Here is a 24,155-nt window from a genome sequence, read left to right as displayed (position 1 = left end):
AAGCAAGCTGCCTGAGGTTACACAGTCCTCACTCATTTTAAAAAGCATAAAATGCCCTACAGAAATGTAAGACTGCAAATGAAGGATTTAGTGGTGAATTTTTCTGTTTGCTTCTTTGTGTGAGACAAGGAGAAATAGTGATCGAAGGAACTGAAAGGAGGGCAGTTGTTTCTCATTTTGAGTCTCATGAAACAAGGCAAATGTATATTCTTAAATATAAAGAGTTTAAAAACACTGGAAATAAAGGGAGCAGAATAGAAGCAGCATCAAATGAGGCAAACTAAGCCTTGATATGACCCTGAGAGAATGATACGATTCAGACGGCTTTATGCGTTTATGGGCCAATATCTTGCTAAGAAAAACGTCTCTGCTGCCCACAGGATCAAGTTGAGTATTCTTCAGTGGACCTCGGAAGTCTGTTGTGATGCCTTGGAAAGCCAGCCCAACCAAGCTCCTTGTCCTTTCTCCACTGGTGGATATCACCTCCCACCATCTCTGTAGTTTATGCACATTGTTCCTCCACTCAGGACAGCTTGTCCCATAGCCATCTGGATGCTCTTTTTCTAGGGCATGTCCTAGTCCCTCTTCAGAGCTTGGCTTAGCTATTCCTGCAGTCCTGTAGGCTGCATGAGCTGGGTCTTCTCTGTGCTCCTTGGCAGCCTGTGCTTCACCCTCTCATCACGTTGAGTTGTGCTCTGCTGCCCAGCCTCTCTTGCCCCTCCCTAGAGACCATAAATAAAAGTTCAGAATAAGCCTTGTCTTATTTGCCTTTGTGTTCTTGTCGCTGCTTGGCATTTATTAGTAGCCTGATAAATTCTTGTTGAATGAATGAAAGCATGAACAGATTTTGAATTTTTTAAAAGGGCATTTATAATGAAATATGCCCATTCAAACCTAAAAATAAGCATTCAGCTAGATTGTAACAGAAATGAGGCCAGGCTTGCAAAAATGAAACTGTTGGCAAAAAGACTAATTCAATAATGAGCATTTTTTTATATGCAAGGATGCTAGAGGGGAGAGAGTAATGGTTAATATACATCTCAGACCCCTAGAGTTTTCTAGTGCAGAAATGTAGAAGAATAATTAGCTTGCCAAAAGAATGCCCTTTCTTGATCAAAAATGCAAGCTATTGTGTGACTCATCATCAAGGTAGCTTTTTTTTTAACAGAAAAACAGTAACTTGAAATTTATTTACATAAATATTTTAAAACAAACTTAATTGATGGATTTTATCTAAAACTTTGTTTCTTAATTAGTATCTCAAATTGAATCTTAACTCATTTTCAGGTTTAATATTAAAAGCTCATTGTATCTTTTTTGGCCATCTTCACTTATATGTAAGCTTCTTGGTATTTTAATGGTTTTTATATCCTGTGCTCACAAATTTGAAATCTTTTTGGATCAAAGCTATAATTATGAGGTAGATTGAAGAATCCTGGTGTTTAGATTGTGCATTTCCTTATTGCAACATTTATAATTTAAGAACAAGCTTAACTACAGTTACATGTTAAACAGGTACTCCTAAAATTCACTTGGAAGCTTTTGACAGAGCAGCTCAGTGTCTGAGGATTAAATCCTTCACAGTTCAAGGAATTATGAAATTTTTAAACATGTACCAAGAGATCTAGCAATTTCCATGACGTTTCATTGCTTTACCTGACATGTCACAGGCCATAGTAATAGAGATCTAAAATATCTTTTTATTTCATTAGTGCATCAGGGCATCAGGACATAATTGTAGAAGGTACCAAGGTTAGAAACTTCAAATTAAAATTCAACTGTGTATGCTGTTAATGATGCAAGTACCACTAACAAGCAAGCAACCAGGTGACCCAGTGGCTTCTGCATGTTGGTGGATGTGCATGTACAGAAATAACTGTTGGTGCCTTGCAGGCTAGTACTCTCCCTGTTAGCTGGCAAGGGTATTTGGCATTGTATGCAACTTCCTGATTTTAGAAATATTGTTCTGTGAAAGCAATACCCTTTAAAATTGGGACTATTTGGCAAAAGACAGGGTGAATAAGTGATTTAATTATAAAACATGAAATTCTGTGGGGGGTGCAAAAGAAGGATCCATGGTTGCTATGATAAACACCAAGGAAGGCCACAGAGAAGGGGTGTTGGAACCGGAAATGACTAAATGGAGAAGGAAAGAGCTGGGTGCTGAGGCACAAGGGCATGCACAGAGTCCATGGTGCATTGAAAGAACTGCATGTAGGCCTCGAAGCTGGAGTCCAGATGGGTGGGAAGTGGGAAGTGTGATAGCAGATGGTGCTGGGGAGAGACTCAACTCAGGTCAGGAGGAGCCTGCTGGGGAGGCTGGATTTTGTTCTGTAGGCAGTGCAAGGCCACTGAAGATTGAGAACAAAAGTGATGTAGTGCTGACTTATCCATAATTTTAGGGTGCACACACATGTTCTAATTTTAAAAACCACAGTAAAATAAATAACTATAACAATAATGGAATCCTCTTCATAGCAGTAAGATACATCTTTTATCTTCTGAAGTTGAGGAATTGGGTTCCTGAAGATAAAAGTGTCTAGGTCTCTAAAAGTCATACTGCAGCTCCAGGGAAAAGAGTGTCAGGTGTCAGTACCAGAGATATTTCGCAGCTGTGTGAGTGGATCCCAGCTCTAGTTCCCAATTATGTCCTGGCTGTTTCTGATTTACCTGAGGTGCTAGTAGCACAGGCCCTGGGCCCCAGGGATTTTTGATTTAGTAGAGAGGAGACAGAGCATTTGCCTGGAGGACAGGGGGCACAACCAAGGGGGCAATTTAGTTGATGACCTGAGAAGTAATGGGGGGTGAAGCCAGGGCAGTGCCAGCAAGACTAGGGAAAAAGGGGGGAACTCCAAGAAGTGCTGCATGGGTGAACAGACAAGAGTGACAGCTGAGCTGATGTGGGGTGTGAGATCTAGCTTGGATGGCAGCAGGAGAGGAGGTGGTGGTTGGTGTCTGTGGTCTTGACCAGAAGTGGAGAAAGTGCCCTCACTGGCTCCCCACAGATAAGCTGAGTGTACCACGAAGGGCTGATGTACTGTCAGCTTGGCATAAGTTCTCACTGGGCTTTCAGCGTTTTGGCAGGCTGCACAGATCCCCATGGGAGGGCTGCCTGGTAGAAAGGAGGCAGGAGCAGGCCCTGCACTTGCCTGGGGGGGAGGAGGAAGATAATCAGTGGAAACGCTAGAACTGCAGCTCTGTGGCACTGGGCTGAGTCCAGGCCTGAGGCCCGTGGCCAGGATGGTGTAGGGTGGCTGGCCTGCCCTTCTGCCTCTTCTCATTGCGTGATCCCTGGGCTCTGGTGCCTTGCTTAGTGATGGAAGTACAGCAAGGAAGATTAAACACCAGAGAGACCTGGAAAATGGTTATTGAAAGCAGGAATTCTTGGTCTCTATGGAAACAGACAAATGCTTGAAAAAAAAAAAGCCTCACAAAACCCTGACCCCAGAAATTCTCAAGGACTGCAAAAAATCATGGCAGGATAATAGTCCTCGTCTCTCCTTGCTCCGTGTTCTTCTGTTGGTTCTCCCTCTTGCATAGTTCTCCTGCCTCCCGACTTCAGCTTGTTAAAGCCCTTGCTCTTTGCCTGTGCTCTTCTCCCTTCTTTTCCCTCCACTTGCCCTTTGCTGTCAGAGTCTCACGTCCTTCTCTCCTGGCAGTGGGTCAGCATGAGTTTGGCAGCCTGGGAGCACTGTGCCATGGGAAGTGTGTGGATGACCATGGTCTCGGGGTGTGTGGGTGCATGTGACTTAGCTCCCAGCCTGCTGTGTGTTGCTCAGTAGGCACGAGCCCTGGTGTTACTTTCCAATTTGGGTAATTGCATCTGATCTACCTAAAATTTCACTTGCTGCTTCAATTAGCAAAGTGTTCCACACAGTGACTGGTGGTGATGAGCGGTTTCACAACCTCTATCCTACAGGCAGCTGTATTTCATACAGATGAAGGGAAAAATTTTACTTACTAATTCACAGCCTGATAGTGCAAGATAACAACTTGCCATTTTTTTCCATCTCTGTCTTCCCTACTTTACCTCTGCTGGAGAGCAGATCTTTGTCTTCCTCTCCCCCACACCTGGTGCCTAGATACGCTGCTGCATCCTCAACCTGTCCAAGCCCGAATTTGTAGACGCTGTTGAGCAGGGTGTGGGTGGGTACCAGACAATCAGGAATTGGAAACTCCCCATAGAAGCCTTGGCTTTGTCAGTTACAAGCTGTGACCTTGGGCAGATCATTCAGGCGAGGAGAAGCATACTGACCCTGCCTGTTTCATTGGTGAAAGGTGAGAATGTACATGGAAGCGTTTTGTGGCACAGACGTTTCATTCATCCACTGCCTGTTCTGTGCTCTGTGTTCTGTCTGCTCTGGCCCCGAGGGGCACAGGAGAGGATGATGCAGATGAGGCCTTGGCACTTAGCAGCTTGCCGGCTAGTGTGAGCAAAGGTGATGATGTGTTTTGCTAGGTGCTGTGGAGGCACTAAAAGTAGGAGAGAACAACTCAGAATGGTGGTGGGAGGGGCGCCTGACAGAGGGGGCCAGCAAACGCCTTTTAGAGGCAATAGCCTTTGAACAAACACCCGAAGAAACAGAGGCAAGCAGGCAAATGAAAAGAGCTGAGTTGGGGCATTTACAGTACTAGATAGGTACAGCAAATAGAGACCTGGAGAGGGGACAGCTTTGCAGAAAGTTGTATATTGCTGGTATAACTGATGCTTAGTGAACTAGGATGGAACGACAAATGTGTTGGGTTTTTAAGAGACTGTCTTGGCTGCCTGTTTTGAGACATAATCTGAGATGACTTCCTTGGTTTTTGAGGCTGTAGACAGGATTTGTACATCACAGGCAGGGTCAAAGACTGGTACTACTCAACATTAAACGCCAGACTTTAAAAAAAATTAATTTTTAGGAGTGACTCTTTGGCATGGTGGTTAAGACAGTGCTTGAGATGCCTGCCTCCCATATTGGAGTGCTTAGTTGGAGTTCTGGCTCTGCTCCCAGTTCTAGCTTCCTGCAGATGTGCACTCTGGGAGGCAGCAGGTGATCACTCAAGTGCTTGTGCCCTGGATAATCACACGGGAGACCTGGCCTGAGTTCCTGGGGCTTCTGGCTTAAGCCTGCCCAGCCCCAGCTGTTGCAGACATTGGGGGAGTGAACCAGTGGATAGGATGTCTCTGTCTGCCATTCAAGTACATTAAAAATATTATTCTGAAAATATTTTTAGAGCAGTTTTAGGTCCACAGCAAAGTTGAAAGGAGGATAGAGATTTCCCATGTATCTCTGATCCCCACGCATGCATAGCTGCCCCATTACCAACATCTCTCAGCAGCAGCAAGCTTTTTTCTTTTCTTTTTTTTAAATATTTATTTATTTATTTGAGAGTAAGAGTTACACAGAGAGAGAAGGAGAGGTGGGCCGGGGGGAGAGAGCATTTTCCATCCGCTGGTTCACTCACCAATTGGCTGCAGCGGCTGGAGCTGTGCTGCTCTGAAGCTGGGATCCTCTTCCAGGTCTCCCACGTGGGTGCAGGGGCCCAAGGCCACCTTCCACTGCCTTCCCAGGCCACAGCAGAGAGCTGGATCAGAAGTGGAGCAGCCGGGACTTGAACTGGCACCCATATGGGATGCCTACATCACAGGTAGCAGCTTAACCCACTACTCCACAGTGCTGGCTCCGCTTTTTTTCTATGTTATGTTTAGATCTTAACAATGATCCAGTGAAGTAAGTGACATCAACAAAGTGTTTTAGGGAGGAGAAGCTCGGTTAGGTTTAATGAGCTTATACAAAGGTATTTCTTTTCTTTTTTTCTTGTGTTTAAGATCTGTTTTATTTGTATGAAAGGCAGAGTGGCAGAGAGAGAGAATGTCCATCCACTTGTTCACTCTCCCATGGCTGTGCCTTGGCCAGGGCAAGGCACTTGGACCATCTTCCACTGTTTTTCCAGACACATTATCAGGGAGCTGGATCAGAAGCAGAGTTGCTGGGACTCACACTAGCATGGGAAGCCAGCATCACAAGTGGCAGTTCAACCTGCTGTACCACAATGCCAGCCACTACACAGGGCATTTCAGAAAGTTCGTGGAAAAATGGAATGACAAAATAAGCTTATTTTGGTGTAAATTTTTTGAGGTATTTGAATAGTGTTTTTTTTAAATGTGTGCATTTTCTGTGAATTTTTGGAAGGACTCTGGTATGTAGCAAAGTCAGCAGCCAGCACCCAGGACTTCTGATACTGAAGCTTGGCAGAGATTTTTAAGAAGGAGAGCTTAAATCTCGGGCACCCCTTGGCCAAGATGTATCAGCTGTTTAGGAAGACACAAATCTGGAGCAGGAGTAGAACAGGAAAAATTGGGTTTTAACTGCTAGAGAAATTGGTTTAGGTTGCCTTGCAGAATTTTACTATCACTACTATTGTTAACATCCAGGCATAAAATCCCCTAAGAGGGTGGGAGCCTGGCTTTGTCTTCTGAATGTGCCAGGAGAGAGCTGTCTCCATTATGCCTCTCACTGGCACACAGGGGCCGGGAGGGTTTCACACACTGCCTTGTTTTGTGAGCATTTGCGGTTGTAACAGATGACAGCCCTGTTTTGCATCTCGCTTTGTTTTCAAGCCACTGCATAAGAGCTGGGCCTCCTGTCTCTTAAAAACCAAAACCCAAAACACATGTCTTACTTTACATGTGTTTAGCTTCTACATGTTAATCTATAGGATTCATGTTCATGAAAAAATTTTAAAACAATTTAGAGTGGTATAAAAATTAACAGTAGAAAACATTGTTTAAATGCAAAATAAAAATCCGTTTTTTTTTCTTCCTAGCTTTGAGTCCTACTCTCCAGATATAATTAATATTAATGATTTCTTACATACACAACCTTTTATACCACATAAATACATATAATTTCCTATATGCCCACATATGCATATACAGCCATTCTCATCTAATGTATACATGTATACCCTTGAATCTTTCTCTACATGCCATTGTACAACTAGATTGCTTTACTTAACACTGTGTTAAACAACTTTATATGTTAATAACTGAAGAGGTACCTCATTTTCTCAAAGGACTGCTTTGAGTTCCAGTGTCCCAATTCCTCTCTGATTGGCAGTATTTCTAAGCATATATTTTGAATATTATATTTGTGGTATACCTCTGGAAGAATTCTTAGAAGTGGAATGGCTAAGAGGAGGAGCAGATGCTGGTCACATTGGGATAGACCTTGCCATGTTGCTGAGAGCCTAGTGCGTATCCGTGTGAAAGGTGTTGATAATGGTTTGCTGGAGATTGGTGTTAAGTGTTCATATCTCTGTGAATTCATTTTTGTTGTCAGAAATGGATTTTAGTTCCTGTCTATTGGGTAGATAATATTCAAGGCAAGACAGTTAAGCAAATGCAGAAAAGTAAAAAAGAATAACTGATAAGGTTGTTTGCCACGGCTGCCTTTTGTTTGCATTTGGAATAGCCTTTTTTATTTTATGCATAACACATGCTTGAAAAGGCCTTTGGTTACCATCTTGGCTGTTCACTGGCTTTCACTGGTTTTCTTGTAGAATACTGCAGTGCAGCATGCAGAGGGCACTGGAGCTGGATCCAGGGCTTGTGCCAGATTAGGTCTGGAGATGGCTGACTGGCTTTGTGACCTAAGACACATCACTGTACCCCTTTGAGCCTCCATGTCCCCCTCTGTAAAACAGAGAATGCTGTTCGTCAGGTCAAGAAGATCAAATTGGAGAAGGGGTAGAAAAGTGCCTAGCACAATCCCTCCATATGGTAGATGCTTGGTGAGTGGTTTCTGTGCCCAAAGGTTGAAGTGAAGTAAGGAAGGCAATGTTGGGAATATTTTATTATCCTGAGGTTCCTTCAAGGTGGATCATTTTACTTCATCATTTTACAAGGCTGTGAGTCTTTTCTTCATTGTATTCCTTCTGGGATTGTTTATAAGATTTGAGGCAATAAACTGACATCATGAGTTCTCATAAATGTGCAGGACACTTGATCACCAGAACTCTTGGTTGAGGTAGGCAAAAGGCAGTCAGTGACTTACACAATCAACAGATAATGATGCTTGATATGTTACGGGGTGCTCACAACAGCCCAGTTTAAGAGGAATGCTGAGGGTGGAGCATGAAGCCCAGGAACTTTAAAAGGATCATTGGCATTTATGTTCTAAGCATGCTTAGGCATTTATGTAAGGTCTATTTATTTATTTGAAAGAACTACAGAGTGAGAATGTTGGAGACATACACACACAGAGAGAGAGAGACAGACAGACAGACACCTATCTTCTATCTGCTGGTTCACCTGCCAAATGGCTGCAAGGTCTGGGCTGGGCCAGGCAGAAGCCAGGAACCTGGAGCTTCAACTCCACCTCTCACGTGAGTTTGGGGGCCTATGTACTCCAGCCATCTTTTGCTGCTTTCCCAGGCACATTAGCAGAGAGCTAAATTGGAAGTGGAACAAACAGGATGCAAACTGGTGCTCATACGAAATGCCAGTGTTCCAGTCTTGACTTGCTATGTCACAACAATGCTGGCCCCAGGCATTGCTTGTTTTAGTTTTTTCGAGGGCTTCTGAGGGAAATAAAAGCTAGCATGTATGGCAGTGGTTGCTAATGAGGGACTGTTTTGTGCCCTTTCCTCATCCCCAGGAATTTGGCAATGTCTGGTGACATTTTTGGTTGTCACAATGGTGAATGAAGTTGTTAGCGGCATCTGGTGGGTAGAGGCCAGGGTGTTATTAGAATCCTACAGCACACAATACAGCTCCTCACAGCAAAGCATGATTTGGCCCCAAATGTCCATAGTGTTGATGTTGAGAAACCCTGATAGAGGGAATAAATTGTGAGTTGAAGATAATGAGCTGGATGAGGTGTGCATCCCTGGATCCACCAAGACAGGGGTATTTGTCAGCACTACAAATTAAACCATGCCTGGAAGGAATTTCATCTAGGCTTCAAGAAGGTCCTTTGCTTTTCCAGGGAAATGGTGTAGAAAAGGCCCAAGTTACAAAGTAACTCTATTTGGCTACAGCTAGCTCCTGGAGGCAGCTGGAAGTTTCAAGTTCATGTGTCAATCTCCATGGACTCCAGGATAAACTTCTTTTGTTTGTCCAAACATTTATTCATTCAGCAAACATGCTTAGTGACCAGCAGCCCAAGTGCTATGCTATGGGAGATAAGAAAAGAGAGACAAGAACCATGGTGTCTCCTTGAAAGAGCTTGGGAAGACAGTATTGTGGTTAAGAACTCAGATTTGATTCTGTATCTTCCTGGGCTTAAAGCCTGGCATTGCTACTCCTAATTTGTGAGATCACACCCTCATTTAGGATGGGGTTAAAAAATGTCCACCTTGTATGATTGCTGTGATAGTTAAAATGTTGTTGAGCATCAACTGCTTAGAACAATGTGTAGCTCAATAAAATTTTACTTTTGTTATTTTTACTGCACAGTTCCTACTGCTATGGAGTCTTGGAGCCTTATGGATTTTCTAGTTTAACATTTTCAAATTTGATTCCTTTCTCAATAAAGCCTTACTCAAGCACTGAATGTGTGAAATATGTAAAAACAGAGTAACCCTGGTTAAAGTAAGGGTGTGACTTTGGGCTGCTTTTTGGCTCACTCTGCCAACAGTGTTATCTCATCCATAGCTGCAGAACCTGGGACTGTGTCAAATCCAGTTTTGACAATCACCAGTATCCTCTAATCATCTCATTTCAAGAGCAAGGAACCTGAGGCTCAGAGAGAGGAAGTGACTCAAAGGAAGCAGGGAGAAGGGAAGAACAAGAGTCACTCTAATGTACACCTGCCAAACATGCAGATGAGGCTTTCAGGGAAGGACAGAGACTGCAGAGATGTACTCCTTAGTTGGGTTGTACATGATGTTGACCTTGAAGGATGGGTAGGAGTCAAACACTTCAGATGAAGTTGAAAAGAATATTTTCAAATGACAAAATAGAATGGTTAAGGTATGGAAACAAAAGCGTTTATATTTTTACCCTTGTCTTGGCAAGTTTTCTTTTGTTGCAAGTAATCAAAGCTGTTTTAAAGTGTCCTAATTAAAAATCAAAGGGAAGGAGTTGCTATAAAGTTACAGGGTAACATCTGGGTCCCAGGGCAGAGAGCCCAGTCTCATATGAACTGGGAATACCAGAAACGAGTGCATCCTGGCATGCCCTCCCTCTCCAGTACTTCATGGTCTCTGTTTCACCTCTCTGTATATTTTTCACAGTCCTTTGTTCTCTCTATGCAGATCTGTCTTCTCTGGGCACATGGCTTCCTCAAAGATCCTGAGTTTGCATGTCACTCTTTGAAGCAACTCACTCACTGATCATCTATGTCACTGATCATCTATCTCTGAATCCCAAATTTTTTTCTAAAAAGAAATTTATTTGTTTACTTGAAAGTCAAAATTACAGAGGGAGAGTGAGAGATACACATGCAGAGATCTTCCATTCACTGGTTCACTCCCCAAAATCCTACAATCAGAAAGCACTGGTCCAGACCAAAGCCAGGAGCCAGGAATTCCATCTCGGTCTCCCATGTAGGTGGCAGGGGCCCAAGTACTTGAGCCATCATCTACCGCTTTCCCAGGTGCATTAGCAAGGAACTGGGTCAGAAGCAGAGCAGTCAGGGCTGAAACCTGCACTCCCATGTGGGATGCTGGTGTTGCAAGATGGCAGCTTAAACCACTGTACCACAGTGCTGGCCCCTGAATCCCAAATTCTGAATTCCAGAAGGAAATAATCCTATTGGCTTATGGGTGTTGTTTGTGTACCTCTTGTCCAGTAGCTGAGCAAGAGATGCGGATATGAGGAGCCTCTCTTATATCAACGTGGTAGGTAAAGATCTACTCAGAGATGAGAGAGAAACGTGGCTGCGGCTGGCCTTCAAGTTGCTCTGTTAACAGCAGTGGAGACAGAAGTCCTGTAGCTGCAGCAAAGTCTGAAGTAGACACAATGGGCAGTAAGCAAGGTGGTTGATGAAGACTTCTCCGAAGAGGGCCGCGGGTGCTGGTCTTGCAGGGTAGGCAAGCTTTCCCCGCGTGGAGAAATGGAGAGGGGAGGGCTGTCCACCCTGGAAGCTTGGGAGAATACTGAGTGAGCGACAGTGAGCAATTAAATCCCTGTGTATGCCAGTCTTTCATTCATTCCCTTAGGGAAACATACTTATTGAGGGCCTGGTAAATAGAGGGCATACGTACAGATGAAGAAACAAAGCTAAAGTAGTGAAATTGCTTCCCCAAAGTCACAGAGAATGGGAATATGAACCATATCTATCATGTCTTAACCTTCATTTTTTTCTTTTTCCTTCATTTATGTCTTTTCTATTTGATTCTACAAGGTCAAAAATGACTTAGAGCAAGGTTGGCAGCTTATGCTGTTTTTCTTTCAAATAGCTAACTTTTGAAATTGCCCTTCCTAAAGTAAGGATAGGTGAATAATTTCCATAACTATAGACTCTGTGTGTGTATATCTGTGTTAGGAGTATTTGGGCAGGGGATTTCTAAGGTCTGTTTTAACTTTTTACCATTTTATACCCAGGGACTTGTTCTTGTTCATCTCAGTTATGTTGACAACCAGTTTAACCTATCACAAAATTATTTATAATACAAAATAACTTCAGAATAGTCTAAAATGTCTCAAGTAGGAAATTGGTTCAAAAATTATGATATGACCATATAATATTACTGAATAGCCATCAAAAAATGAATTGTTCAAGGGTTTTTTCATATAATGGAAATATCTTCAAAATATAAAATTAGTAGGATAAACAAAAAACTATATTTATAGTACATAAGCCATGTGCAGATATATACACATAGGAAAACCTTTTTAAGGATATATACTGGTCTAAAAATGAAGGAACTAGATCAAATATTATAAAATAATATGTAGTATGATGCCAGTAACTTAAATTTTTATATTTTGCTAACGTTTCAGCAATTTTATATGACTCTTATTTTTCTGTGACTACTTTTGTAACTGAAAGTTTTGTTGAAATAATTATAGGTTCACATGAAGCTGTGAGAAATAATACAGAGAGGTATTTGTCAACATTGCTCTTTTCTCCTAGTAATGATATTTTGCAAAGTTATCATGTACTGTCACAGGATGCCAATATTGATGTATCTCATAGTTTTACTTATTTATATATACACACATGTTTTGTATGTGTGTGTATGTTAAGTTCTATACTATTTTATCCTGTGTGTGTTCCTGAATCCACGACAGCTGTCAATGCACCGAACAGCCCTCAAACCTCAGGGAACCCCTCCCCCCGAGCTTGTACTTTGATAACTACATCTATACCCACCACCATTCTCCAAAAAAGTGTTTAACCTCACTGTGTAGGGTGTTTCTTTGTGTATTTTAATCTAAAAGCTTAACTGTAAAGCCTACAGTTGGAAAGGCTCCGGCAGTCTCTGTGGCCACTCAGAGTGTGGGGATTTTAGAGGGATGCTGGGAGAGGTCTTATGATTCCCTGCCCCCTCCAGACACATCATCAGCTTGTGATCTTTCCCCACACTTCACTCTCAAACAGCACTGCTCAGAAACACAGGTTGAATTAGGCATCATTTCCTCTGGAAATGCTGATCTGAACTCACAGCCTGATTCTGGTGTGTTCTCTCTCTGCCCTGATGCTAGTCTGTTTTTCTTGACGTGGCACTTTAATCAATACATTTTGGATGGGTAGATGGAGGTCTGGCACAGAGCCCTTCCCTGGTCTGATGAGTCTGCAGCTGCCAGCCTTCATTTCTCTCCCACCCTTTGAGTGGCTTTGGATCCTGCCCGCACTTCAACCACAACATTTAGTAGGAAAATGTATGCTGTAAAAAAAGTAAGCACAGATTCCAGAATTTTTATGCATCAAAATAAACTTACCTTTTAATTCCATTTTCTCTTTGGTTTTTTTTTTTTTTTTTTTTTTTTTGACAGGCAGAGTGGACAGTGAGAGAGAGAGACAGAGAGAAAGGTCTTCCTTTTCCATTGGTTCACCCTCCAATGGCCGCCGCTGCAGCCGGCGCACCGCGCTGATCCAATGGCAGGAGCCAGGATCCAGGTGCTTTTCCTGGTCTCCCATGGGGTGCAGGGCCCAAGCACCTGGGCCATCTTCCACTGCACTCCCTGGCCATAGCAGAGAGCTGGCCTGGAAGAGGGGCAACCGGGACAGAATCCGGCGCCCCGACCGGGACTAGAACCCGGTGTGCCGGCACCGCAAGGTGGAGGATTAGCCTATTGAGCCACGGCGCCGGCTTCCATTTTCTCTTTGAAACGACCTTGTGTTCGGTAAGTCCTAGTTTATTTTGACCATGCAACTCCTGGGCCACTCCACAAATTCCAGCCCTCTTTCTCCTGGTGCTTCTACCAGCGTGACTGACTCTCATCTCCTGAGCAACTCACTTTTTCCACTCTTTTCCCCTTTCATTTACAAAACTAGTAAGATGATGATGACTACTATAAGTAGCTATCAGCCTAGCATTGTGCTATGCACTTGATATGTACTATCTCTTTTTATATAATATGGCAAAGTTCTATTTTACTAACCCCATTTTTGAAATGTGGAAGCTAAAGCTCAAGAAAAGGTGAATAACTTTCTCAGGATCATGGAATCAGGTAAATAGCAGAACTAGATTCAGACCTAGCACTGTCTGTTACAGAGCCCCCTTTCCTGACCAGCCTGTACGAAGGAGGCAAGAGTCGGGGGCCCTGTTTTAAACTGCATGGTCGATCAGAGGCTCAGTGCTCTCTGCAGGGCCCTGGATCCCATTCGAGCTCCTGATTAAACCCTTCTGGCTCTTGGAAGGTGGCCATTCTATTGCTGGACAAGAAGCATTGCTAGGAAGTTGTCTCTTGATGGTCAGTGGAAATCTACCCTTCACTCACTCAGTGTACTTCTGGCCTTTGGTGCAACATAATTCCCCTAAATTTGTAGATTGTATGACTAAAAGGGATTATTTTGGTTTTAGCTACTTATTTTACAGATGAGGAAATTTGAATGCAAAGAGAGAAGCCCTGTTCAGCTTACCACCCCTGAGCTACCTGAAACCTGATCTTGTCCTTCTGGCTTACCTTTCTCCTTTTAGCTCTTCCAGTCTTTCCTCCTGAGATGGGTTTTCTTGACCTTTCACTGCCCTAGTGATTCTTTGCATGGCCTCTCTCCAGCTGGCTAGTGAGTGCTCCTCTTATTTTTGGAGCTGACCTCCATAGTCAAAGTTTGGGTTGATTGCCTGTAGTCCTACAGACGATGATGTTTAACTCTACGCATGATTTTGAGACTGAGGTATGCAAGGGACATGCTGTAGCCATTGATCACAGTCTGCCTCTCTCCTTCCTTTCTCTACCTTGTCTTCAATGTGAATGAAGCAATAGGTTTGATTGCATGTGGCAAAGACAGTTATGGCTGTGCCTGAAACAGGGGGAGACTTATTTCGTATTCATACAAAAGCCTGATCCAGAATGGGTACTCTACTCTGAAGCAGTGAGGGTCTCAAGCTCCTTCTGTCTTGTCACTTTTTGATTCTTAGGGTGTTACTGTCTTCCTCATTATCTTAGATAGCCAACCAACTTTTTAACTTTCTAGTCAATGATAAGGCAAAGCGGAAAAGCATACGTCTTTTTAAGAAGTAGCAGTCATAATTTTTTTTTTTTTCTTGACAGGCAGAGTTAGACAGTGAGAGAGAGAGACAGAGAGAAAGGTCTTCCTTTCGTTGGTTCACCCCCCAAATGGCTGCTACGGCCAGCGCACTGTGCCGATACGAAGCCAGGAGCCAGGTGCTTCCTCCTGGTCTCCCATGTGGGTGCAGGGCCCAAGCACTTGGGCCATCCTCCACTGCCTTCCCGGGCCACAGCAGAGAGCTGGACTGGAAGAGGAGCAACTGGCACAGAATACGGTGCCCCAACCAGGACTAGAACCCGGGGTACTGGTGCCGCAGGTGGAGGATGGCAATGGCCAAGAAGTTGCAGTCTTACTTCTACCACTTCCCACTGGCCTGTCAGAACTTAATCACATTGTCACACCTAGCTGAAGGGAAGCCTGGGAAATGTAGTCTTTTATTCTGGGAGGCCATATGACAAGCTAAATTTAGGCTGAAGATGAAAAAGGGGAAAATGGTTGGCAAATATCTGTCTTTTTCTGCTACATCCCCTCTGGTTTAACTCCAGGAAAACAGGCCCTGGTTGGTGCTCTGTAGCCACTGGTTTCCCTGGGGTACAAAATTACATTCTTAGGAAGAATGGCAAAGCAGTACATTCCAGAAATTCTCAGGACCCTAGGAAAGACCAAACTTCAGAATCTTTGGCAAGGAGGTCACAATGATAAAAACACATGTCATTTATTTGGAGCTTATTATTTACCTGCCAGGCTTGTGTTGAATCTTTTAAAAAAAAAAAAAAAAAGATTTATTTATTTGAAAGAGTTACAGAGGGCGAGGGGAGAGAGAGAGAATCAGTCTTCCATCAGCTGGTTCATTCCCCAAATGGCCACATTGGCCAAGGCTGGGCCAGGCGGAAGCCAGGAGTCAGGAGCTTCTTCTGAGTCTTCCACATGGGTGCAGGGCCCTACTGCTTTCCAAGGCCACAGCAGAGAGCTGGATCAGAAGTGGAGCAGCTGGGACTCGAACCATTCTGTATGGAATACCAGCATTGCAGGTGGCGACTACCCGCTATGCCACAGTGCTGATCCCGTGTTGAATCTTAAGATGCATTATCTTAGTTAATTCTCAGAGGCTTCATAAGGGACAGGTACCATTTTTATCCCCAATTTACAGAGCAGGCTTTCCAGAGAGATAAAGTAACTTCCCAAGCTTTCACAGTGAGTACGTGGTGGAACTGCCATCTATGTGTCTTGGTGCATTGATGGGGGCTTGGAGTCATTGCCTGCTCACTTGGACACCAGACAAGTCCGAGTTGGTCATTACCACTTCAGAAAGCCCTCTCATGTTTCTCATAATAACAGATGCTTCTAATTATAACCCAAGCAGGAAGTGTTCTTTTAAGTCATTTATGAGCCCCAAATTGAAGGGGTGAGTCTTATACCCTGTTTGTAAAGAATGAGCTCAGGTCAGACAAAACATTTGGTAACCAAAGTGGCAAAGGTTTATCTCTGTGTTTCAGCTTGCTGTCTCAGTGGTTCTCCCTGGGGTACTATTTTTTCATGCTGATACTGAAGTATAGAGTTATCATGGGATTTATTACATGTGACAGGGATGGGATTTGGCTTTATATCACTTTTGATGCCACTCTGGGAATCTTCATATCCCTCACTGATGTGCCTGGACCTCCATGCTGCTGCTTCTGGATCCTCTGAGTATGCCCAGGGACCTGAAGTCCCAGGCCTGTTGGATGGCCTTGATGTACATGGCTGAAGGTCATAGGCACCAACTTCCCTATTCCCTAGAGTGTTCTTTGCTGATAGCTTGGTTTAATTTTTTCCTTTTTTCTCTTGAAAGAATGGTGGATGGGTTATGCACACAGATATTAATGGTGGGACACTCTCTGATGAAAATCTGTCTTTAGGGTCAATTCTTTTTTCCAACCCAACCAAGATTTATAGACCATAGGAAGAGCACTGAAAACTGAATTGTGGGGTTGGGGTAGCAGGGGAAGGCCTTCCTGAAAGAAGGCAGTAGGGTCTCCTGAAGGATGGGAAGGCGTTAGTTATACAGAGAGCCAGGAATTTTTTCCTAGAAGGAGGGATGGCACAAACCCTGAGTGGGGAAATGGAAAAGAGGCAAAAAAATTAAGGTAGATTCAACTTGGAGCTTTATGTATTTTAGAGTTTTTGGTTAGAGAGGATGAGGCAGAGGTTATGGCTAATTTTGAAAATTTTGTTTATTTGCTTATTTACTTGAGGAGAGAAAGAACACTCCCATCTATAATTATCTATATAATGCTATAGATATGTTTACATGATAATAAATATATATTTTAAAAGATTTATTTATTTTATTTGAAAGGCAGAGTTAGAGAGAGAGAGAGAATGATCTTCCATCCACTGGCTCACTTCCCAAATGGCTGCAATGGCCAGAGCTGGTGCTATGCAAAGCCAGGAGCCAGGAGCTTCTTTCGGGTCTCCCACATGGGTGCAGGGGCCCAAGCACTTGGGCCATCCTCCACTAATTTCCCAGGTGCATTAGCAGGGAGCTGGATCAGAAGTAGAGCAGCTGGGAATTGGACCGGTGCTCATATAGGATACCAGCTCTGCAGGCAGCAGCTTAACCTGCTATGCCATAGTACTGGCCCCAATAAATACACATTTAAATCATGATATGTAACAGATTATATTTAAAAATATATCATAACTTATTTAGAAAATTTCTTACCAATGGACATTTAAGTCATTTCTAAACTTTGCTATTAAAAAATACTATGTTGTACATACTTGTGCAAACTCCCTGTACCCTTTTTTCTTCTTTACGATACATTTTGAGAAGTGGACTCATTCACAACAGATCAAACTGGGAATGAGGACTCAACCCAGGTCTCCCATGTAGGTGACAGAGACCCAACCACTTGAGCCATACCTGAAGCCTCCCAGGGTCCACAAAAGAAAGAAGCCAGGTTTCTTTCCTTTTTTTTTTTTTTTTTTTTTTTTGACAGGCAGAGTGGACAGTGAGAGAGAGAGAGACAGAAAGGTCTTCCTTTGCCGTTGGTTCACCCTCCAATGGCCGGCGCGGCTGGCGCGCTGCGGCCGGCGCACCACGCTGATCCGATGGCAGGAGCCAGGAGCCAGGTGCTTCTCCTGGTCTCCCATGGGGTGCAGGGCCCAAGTACTTTGGGCTATCCTCCACTGCACTCCCTGGCCACAGCAGAGAGCTGGCCTGGAAGAGGGGCAACCGGGACAGAATCCGGCGCCCCGACCGGGACTAGAACCCGGTGTGCCGGTGCTGCAAGGCGGAGGATTAGCCTAGTGAGCCGCGGTGCCGGCCAAAGCCAGGTTTCAAACCAGGAGGTCTGATATGGGGCCTGGGCATCTTAACCGTTGTCTCAAACGCCCACCCCCATTGCTAGTTTTGCAGGAGTCTCAGTGAAGGTAGGGTTTGATGTCTTCCCACTTGTCACATTCTACTTTCAGTGTCTTCGGAAGAGTGATCAACAAATACCGTGTTCTCTGTCACTTCATTAAACTCACCTTTGGAAGTGATTAAACCAATAGTGTTCCTTTCAGAATTCTTTTGAGATGTTTCAGGGGCTTTGGACATAAGAAAGCAATGATGTTTTTAGTGTTAACAGTGGCTTATAAAAACATTTAGATCACTCTTAAAATGGATTCAGGCACTTGAAGGATTGGCAATCAGGTGATTGCATCAGCATCTCAAGCTTGGAATTGATAAGAAATTGGCAGATGCTCAAAGGATGTTCTGTCTGCAGAGGAGTTGAGCTCTCTGAAAACAATGACAGCTTCTTTTATTTACAGCCAGGAGAGGCTCACAGATGTGCATCAGCTGGCTGAAATCCATCAGTTACTAGCAGATTTGTGCATTGTTCTGGTGTGGGCACTGGGGTTCTTAGTGTAATGTTAACTCAGCTGTTTATAGTAAGGATTTTTAACCTAGCAAAAAGTTCTTCTAAAAAAGCAAGCAAAAAGAACATAAGCCTAGAACTAATTGAGGAAATTTAATAGTACATTCTGGACTTATTTGTTACTTGTCCAGACTCAGCAGAGATCCTTTTGATGTACTTCCAACAGTAATAAAAGCAACAGCATGGTGAAATAAACAGGCTCCTAGGTGGAGAACTGAGCTTCTGGGAAGAGCTGCATCTTCTAACAGTATTGCTGTGATTTGTCATTGGCTGTGAGTAAAAACCATCAATGCCCTATTTTTAGTTTATAAAGTACTTCCATGGAATCCTTTAATTCATTTTTCCTACTGTGTAGGACTGGGTAATTATCTTCATCTTGTGGCTGAGGTGATGGGTTCATAAGCCTCCGGTGACATGTTCAAGGTCACAACATAGGCAGCAGGTGCCAGAATCTGGATTCCAACCCTGATGTTCTTGTAGAGATAACTCATCATAACTCCTGAAAAACACATTAGCATTCAAATCTTTCAAACTGCAGTACCATCTTTAGAACCATGACTTAGGATTGTTTCTTCCGCCGGTACTGTTTTAGGCATTGAAGGAAATAGCTGAAAATCCTGTTGCATTCGAACCCCAGTAATGTTTTCTGTGATATTCCTGGGCCCAGAATTCTTCAGGGATATTTGATTCCCCCTCTCCCAAGCTTCAGTTTTTAATATTGCCTTGTGTCTCATTATATCAAGTTGAAGGGAGATCTTGGAGAATCATTATTAAGAGTAGTTTCTGTGACCTTTTGTAAGAAACATAGACATGAATAGAAATGAATTACCATTATTTTGCAAAGTAACCAAGTCTTAAGTCCTGTCTCGGTCTGATTCATTGCCTGTAAGAAGTTCTGCTGAGGATGTAATATATTTTGAATCTGTCAGACTAGATTATTGAGAAAAAGATGTTAGTTTTATTGTTAGGTTAATATAGCTATCCCTTTGTTGGAGAGGGTTATACAAAACTAAATCAAAAGATAGGAAGATTCCCAGAGGAGATTATACCTGCAGAATACCTGCAGACTTTTCTAGGAAGACATGAAAGTTGCAAATATAAAATATAATCATGTTTGACAGAAGAACCAGGAGAACATCGACTACAAAACCCTTAAGTTTGACAGCCTCTGGCGAGGTGGCAGATTATGGGAGGTCTTTCAGTGACTTTTCTTGGGATAAAGCACAGAATGTGATGCATACAACGTGCATTGTTGCTGGACAGCAGATAGCAAAACTCCCTTGAGACAGCGGATGCCTAGGAAGGCAAGCACCAAGTTCCAGAAGAAAGCAAGAGTGTAGGCTTTTGGCAAATAGATCCCTAGGATTGGATCAAAGACCTGTAGGATGTATGGGGAGGATTCAGGGGAAACTGGGGAGGGATGCAGATCTCAGATTGTTCAAGGCAGTGTAGACCCTGTTACTCTGTGCCACTAAGGTTTCTAAAAAGGGCAGTGATAACACTAATCTTGCCCTTTGAAACCTCCCTTTGGAGAGGCTGGGAGGGTCCCAAAGCTGGCTGCAGAGGGATCACTTAGCAGGACTTTTAGGAGTCTAGAGAAGAAAAGGGACTGAAGTAAGGTGTTAGTTCATAGTGCTGTGTAGAAAGGTGGATTGGATTTGGTTTTTGCCTGTGGGCCCCAGGGAGGAAACCACATACTCTCAGATCTTCATTCTTACACTGTAACTTCCCAGCCATAAAATTGTCTCCTCCCCACTTGGGCTTGTGTGGCCAATGGAGTTCCCAATTCTTGAACAGGTTATTTTCTAACAACCACCCTCACCCCAAGTTGCTAATGTCCTTGAGACTTTTCTATTTAATTATCTATGGAAGGGCCAGCATTGTGGCACAGGCAGTTAAGCCTCTGCCTGTGACACAGGGATTCCATATTGGAATGCTAGCTTCATGTTGATGCACCTGGGAAGACAGCAGAAGATGTCCCAAGCACTTGTGCTCCTGCTTCCCATCTGGGAGACTAGGATAGAGTTTGGGGCTCTTGGCTTCAGGCTGGCCCCGCTGAGGTTTTTGCCACCACATGGGGAGTGACCAGCAGATGAAAGATCAATGTCTCTCTCTTTCTCTCCACCTCTTCCCCATGCTTTCAAATTAATACATAAATACATCTTTTAAAAAATAACCTATGGGGCCGGTGCCACCGTAGCTCAATAGGCTAATCCTCCACCTGCGGCGCAGGCACCCTGGGTTCTAGTCCGGGTCGGGACGCCGGATTCTGTCCCGGTTGCCCCTCTTCCAGTCCAGCTCTATGCTATGGCCCTGGAGTGCAGTGGAGGATGGCCCTAGTGCTTGGGCCCTGCACCTGCATGGGAGACCAGGAGAAGCACCTGGCTCCTGGCTTCGGATCAGTGCGGTGCGCCGGCTGTAGCACGCCGGCCGCAGTGGCCATTGGGGGGTGAACCAATGGAAAAGGAAGACCTTTGTCTCTGTCTCTCTCTCTCACTGTCCACTCTGCCTGTTAAAATAAATAAATAAATAAAAATAACCTATGGGAAAATGACCCCCTCCTTTTTTGGTGTGTGTTTGTATATATATTCACATCTTTTTATTCAAGGACATTTTATTCTAACCCAAGGGGGAGAAACTGTCTTAAGTGGCTAAGAAGCATAGTGGTTCATTTTTAATGAGGCCATCAACCTTCTAATATATATGCCATATAAACATCAAAAAATCTATTTCTTTTAATACAATAATAGCAGTGGTAAGAGTGACTGTCCCTCAGATTTGTAAAACTCAAGACTCTCAAAGAGCACACAAGGCTTCCATAGTGTGGTTCTTGCCTGCCCCATCACCCTTTGCTCAGCCGTTGGTGTGCAGTTTGCTGAATGGTTGTGGTTCAGAATTTAATGTCAAAGTTAACAATATTTATTGAGCCAGACACTCTGAGAAATAACAGTGGCCAAATCTTTTCTGGAGCTTCTTTTCTAGCATGTAGAGATGGAGAAATCAGGATAAAAAGCACCATGAAGAAAAATAAGCTCGTATTAGGAGGTTGAGGGTGCTTGTTTAGGTTGGGTGGTGTGGAAAGCATGTCTGAGAAAGAAACATTTAAGCAGAGGCTGCAGGAAGTGAGGGAACAAACTATGGGATATTAGGGAAAGGGGAAGGGATGGGAAAAGTGAAATAGTACCTGGAGCCAAAGTCCCTGTGGAAGAGAGGAATAGTATGGCTGCAGCAAAGAGGGGAAGAGAGGCAGAGAGAAATGAGAGGCCAACTCCTGTAGCCATCTAGGCTGTAGTAAGAACTTGAGTTTTTACTCTGAGATGAGAAACCATTGGAAGATTTTAAGCAGAAGAGTGACATGATTTACCTTATTTCTTAAAAGCGCATTTTTGTTTCTTTCTATTAACCAGACCTAAGGGAGACAAGGGTGGAGGCAGAGACACCAGTTAAGAAGCTACTACAGTAATTCAGGTGAGAAATGATCGTGGCTTCAAACAGGTTGGTAGCACCATAGGTAGTGAGAAAAGGGGGATTATATCTTTATATATGTATAAAATATATACCTTGTATATAATGTGTATATGTAAATATATGTAACTTTCCCAGTTGAAATCTACATAAGATGAAGAAGTGGAAACATTACGGAAGAAAACCCATGTCCCCATTACCCAGCTTCAGCCACTGTCTACTCATGACCACTCTCCTTTCTGCTACCTGTACCTGACCCTCTAGACTGTTGTGAAGTATAGCCTATCATATTTCAACAAGTTCCTGAAATATAGGGGCTTCTTTTACAAACACCATTGCAATACCCTCATCTCTTCTAAAATTTTAATAGTTCTTTATATCATCAAATATCCAGTCTGTTCAAATTTTCCTATAAGTGGGAATTTTATTTATTTTTTCTCTTTAGAGTTGATTTGAACCAGGGTCCAAATAGTGCTTGTGCACTGAAGTTGATTGATGTACTCTTGAGTCTTTCCATTATTTTATTTTATTTTTTGCCTACTTGCAGTCCTATTGTTGAATAAACAAGGTCATTCATACTGTAGGTTTTCCCGAAGTCTGGATTTTTCTGACTGTATCCCTTGGGTAGAAGTCTCCTGTGATCAAGTCTAGAGGTTTGATCAAATATTAGATTCATATTAGATTTTTTGCAAGACTCTCTCATGGTAGTATTTTGTTTTATCATTGGGGATACATAATGTGTAGCTGTTGCTGTTGTTACGATCATTAGTTCTATTAATTTATTAGCATTTGTAGATTGTAGATTCTACCATTCCTTCTTTGTCAGCTGGAATACTTCTCCGAGGAGAAGCTCTCCTTCTTTAAATCCTTGATGATCCTGTGGAACAATTCAGATAGCAAAGGCAGGAGAAAGCTTGCTGGTTTTTTTTTTTTTTTTTTTTTGTCAGTTTTCAAAAATTAAAAAAAAAAAATGGTTTCCCTAGCCTCCTCCAAGAGTGACTAATGAAGTCTTTCTCTCTCTTTTCCTCTCTTTTTAAAAAAGATTTATTTTGTTCATTTGAAAGGCAGAGTTACAGAGACAGAGGGAAAGAGGTCTTCATCCTCTGGTGTACTCCCCGAACAGTCACAACAGCTAGGGCTGGCCCAGACTGAAGCTAGGAGCCAGGAACTTCATCCAGGTCTCCCACGAGGGTGCAGGGGTCCAAGCACTTGGGCCATCTTCCACTGCTTTCCCAGGCACATTAGCAGGGAGCTGGATCAGAAGTGGGTAGCTGGGACTCACACTACAGGCAGCAGTTTATCCTACTGCACCACAGTACCAGCTCCTTCCCTTTTCTCTTTGTTTTATTGTTATGGACTTAGGTTTTAAAATATGCACTTCTGTTTTAGCCCACTGCAGTTGTTGTTTTTACTGAAGCTCAAATAGACCCATCTTTGGCCCATGGCAACCTTTTCTATTGTTTGTTGTGTCCTTCTTATCCAGCCTAGTTGTCTTTGATCCTTTCTTTGCTTTCTGGTAGCAAGGCTCATCTTGTACATTTTCTGCAGAGTTCTGCAGAGTTTAGAATCAGCTACCTTTTGAAGCGCCCTGGTTTTTCTTTTCTTCTTCTTCTTTTTTATTTTTTAAAAATTTATTTATTTATTTATTTGAAAGGCAGAGTTACAGAGAGGCAGAGAGAAAGAGAGAGAGACAGACCTTCCATCCACTGGTTCACTCCCCAAATGGCTGCAATGGCTGGGGCTGGGGCTGATCTGAAGCCAGGAGCCTTTTTTTTTTTTTTTTAAAGATTTATTTTATTTATTTGAAAGGCAGAATTACAGAGAGAGGTAGAGACAGAGAGAGAGGTCTTGCAACCACTGGTTCACTCCCCAAATGGCTGCAATGGCCAGGAGCTTCTTCCAAGCCTCCCACGTGAGTGCAGGGCTCCAAGAATTGGCCATCTTTTACTGCTTTCCCAGGCCATAGCAGAGAGCTGGATCGGAAGTGGAGCAGCCGGGACTAGAACCTGTGCCCATATGGGATGCCGGCACTTCAGGCCAGGGCTTTAACCCTCTGTGCCACAGCACCGGCCCCTCCAGGAACTTCTTCTGGGCCTCCCACATAGGTGCAGGGTCCCAAGCACCTGGGCCATCTTCTGCTTCCTAGGCCATAGCAGAGAACTGGATTAGAGCTGGA

The 24,155-nt window shown here is 43.4% G+C and overlaps 1 protein-coding gene across 10 annotated transcripts in view; it reads left to right on the top strand.

Annotated features, from left to right (window-relative positions):
- DNAJC6 (DnaJ heat shock protein family (Hsp40) member C6) overlaps window positions 1-24,155 on the top strand; it is a 195,408-nt gene that overhangs the window by 85,684 nt on the left and 85,569 nt on the right. For 3 of the 10 annotated variants that reach the window (XM_089300494.1, XM_070078349.2, XM_070078348.2), the window contains exon 2: window positions 21,922-21,982. The exons of the other annotated variants lie outside the window; for them this stretch is intronic. The gene's annotated coding sequence lies outside the window, so the exon portion shown is untranslated. The remainder of the gene's footprint in view (window positions 1-21,921; window positions 21,983-24,155) is intronic. 10 annotated transcript variants of the gene reach the window in all.

The sequence above is a fragment of the Oryctolagus cuniculus genome, chromosome 7, assembly GCF_051225735.1.
Source record: "Oryctolagus cuniculus isolate XC-2025 breed Fujian yellow rabbit chromosome 7, ASM5122573v1, whole genome shotgun sequence".
In the NCBI taxonomy this organism is placed as follows: Eukaryota; Metazoa; Chordata; class Mammalia; order Lagomorpha; family Leporidae; genus Oryctolagus; species Oryctolagus cuniculus.
Note: the sequence above shows the minus strand (reverse complement) of the source record. Positions and strands in the feature narration are given on the sequence as shown.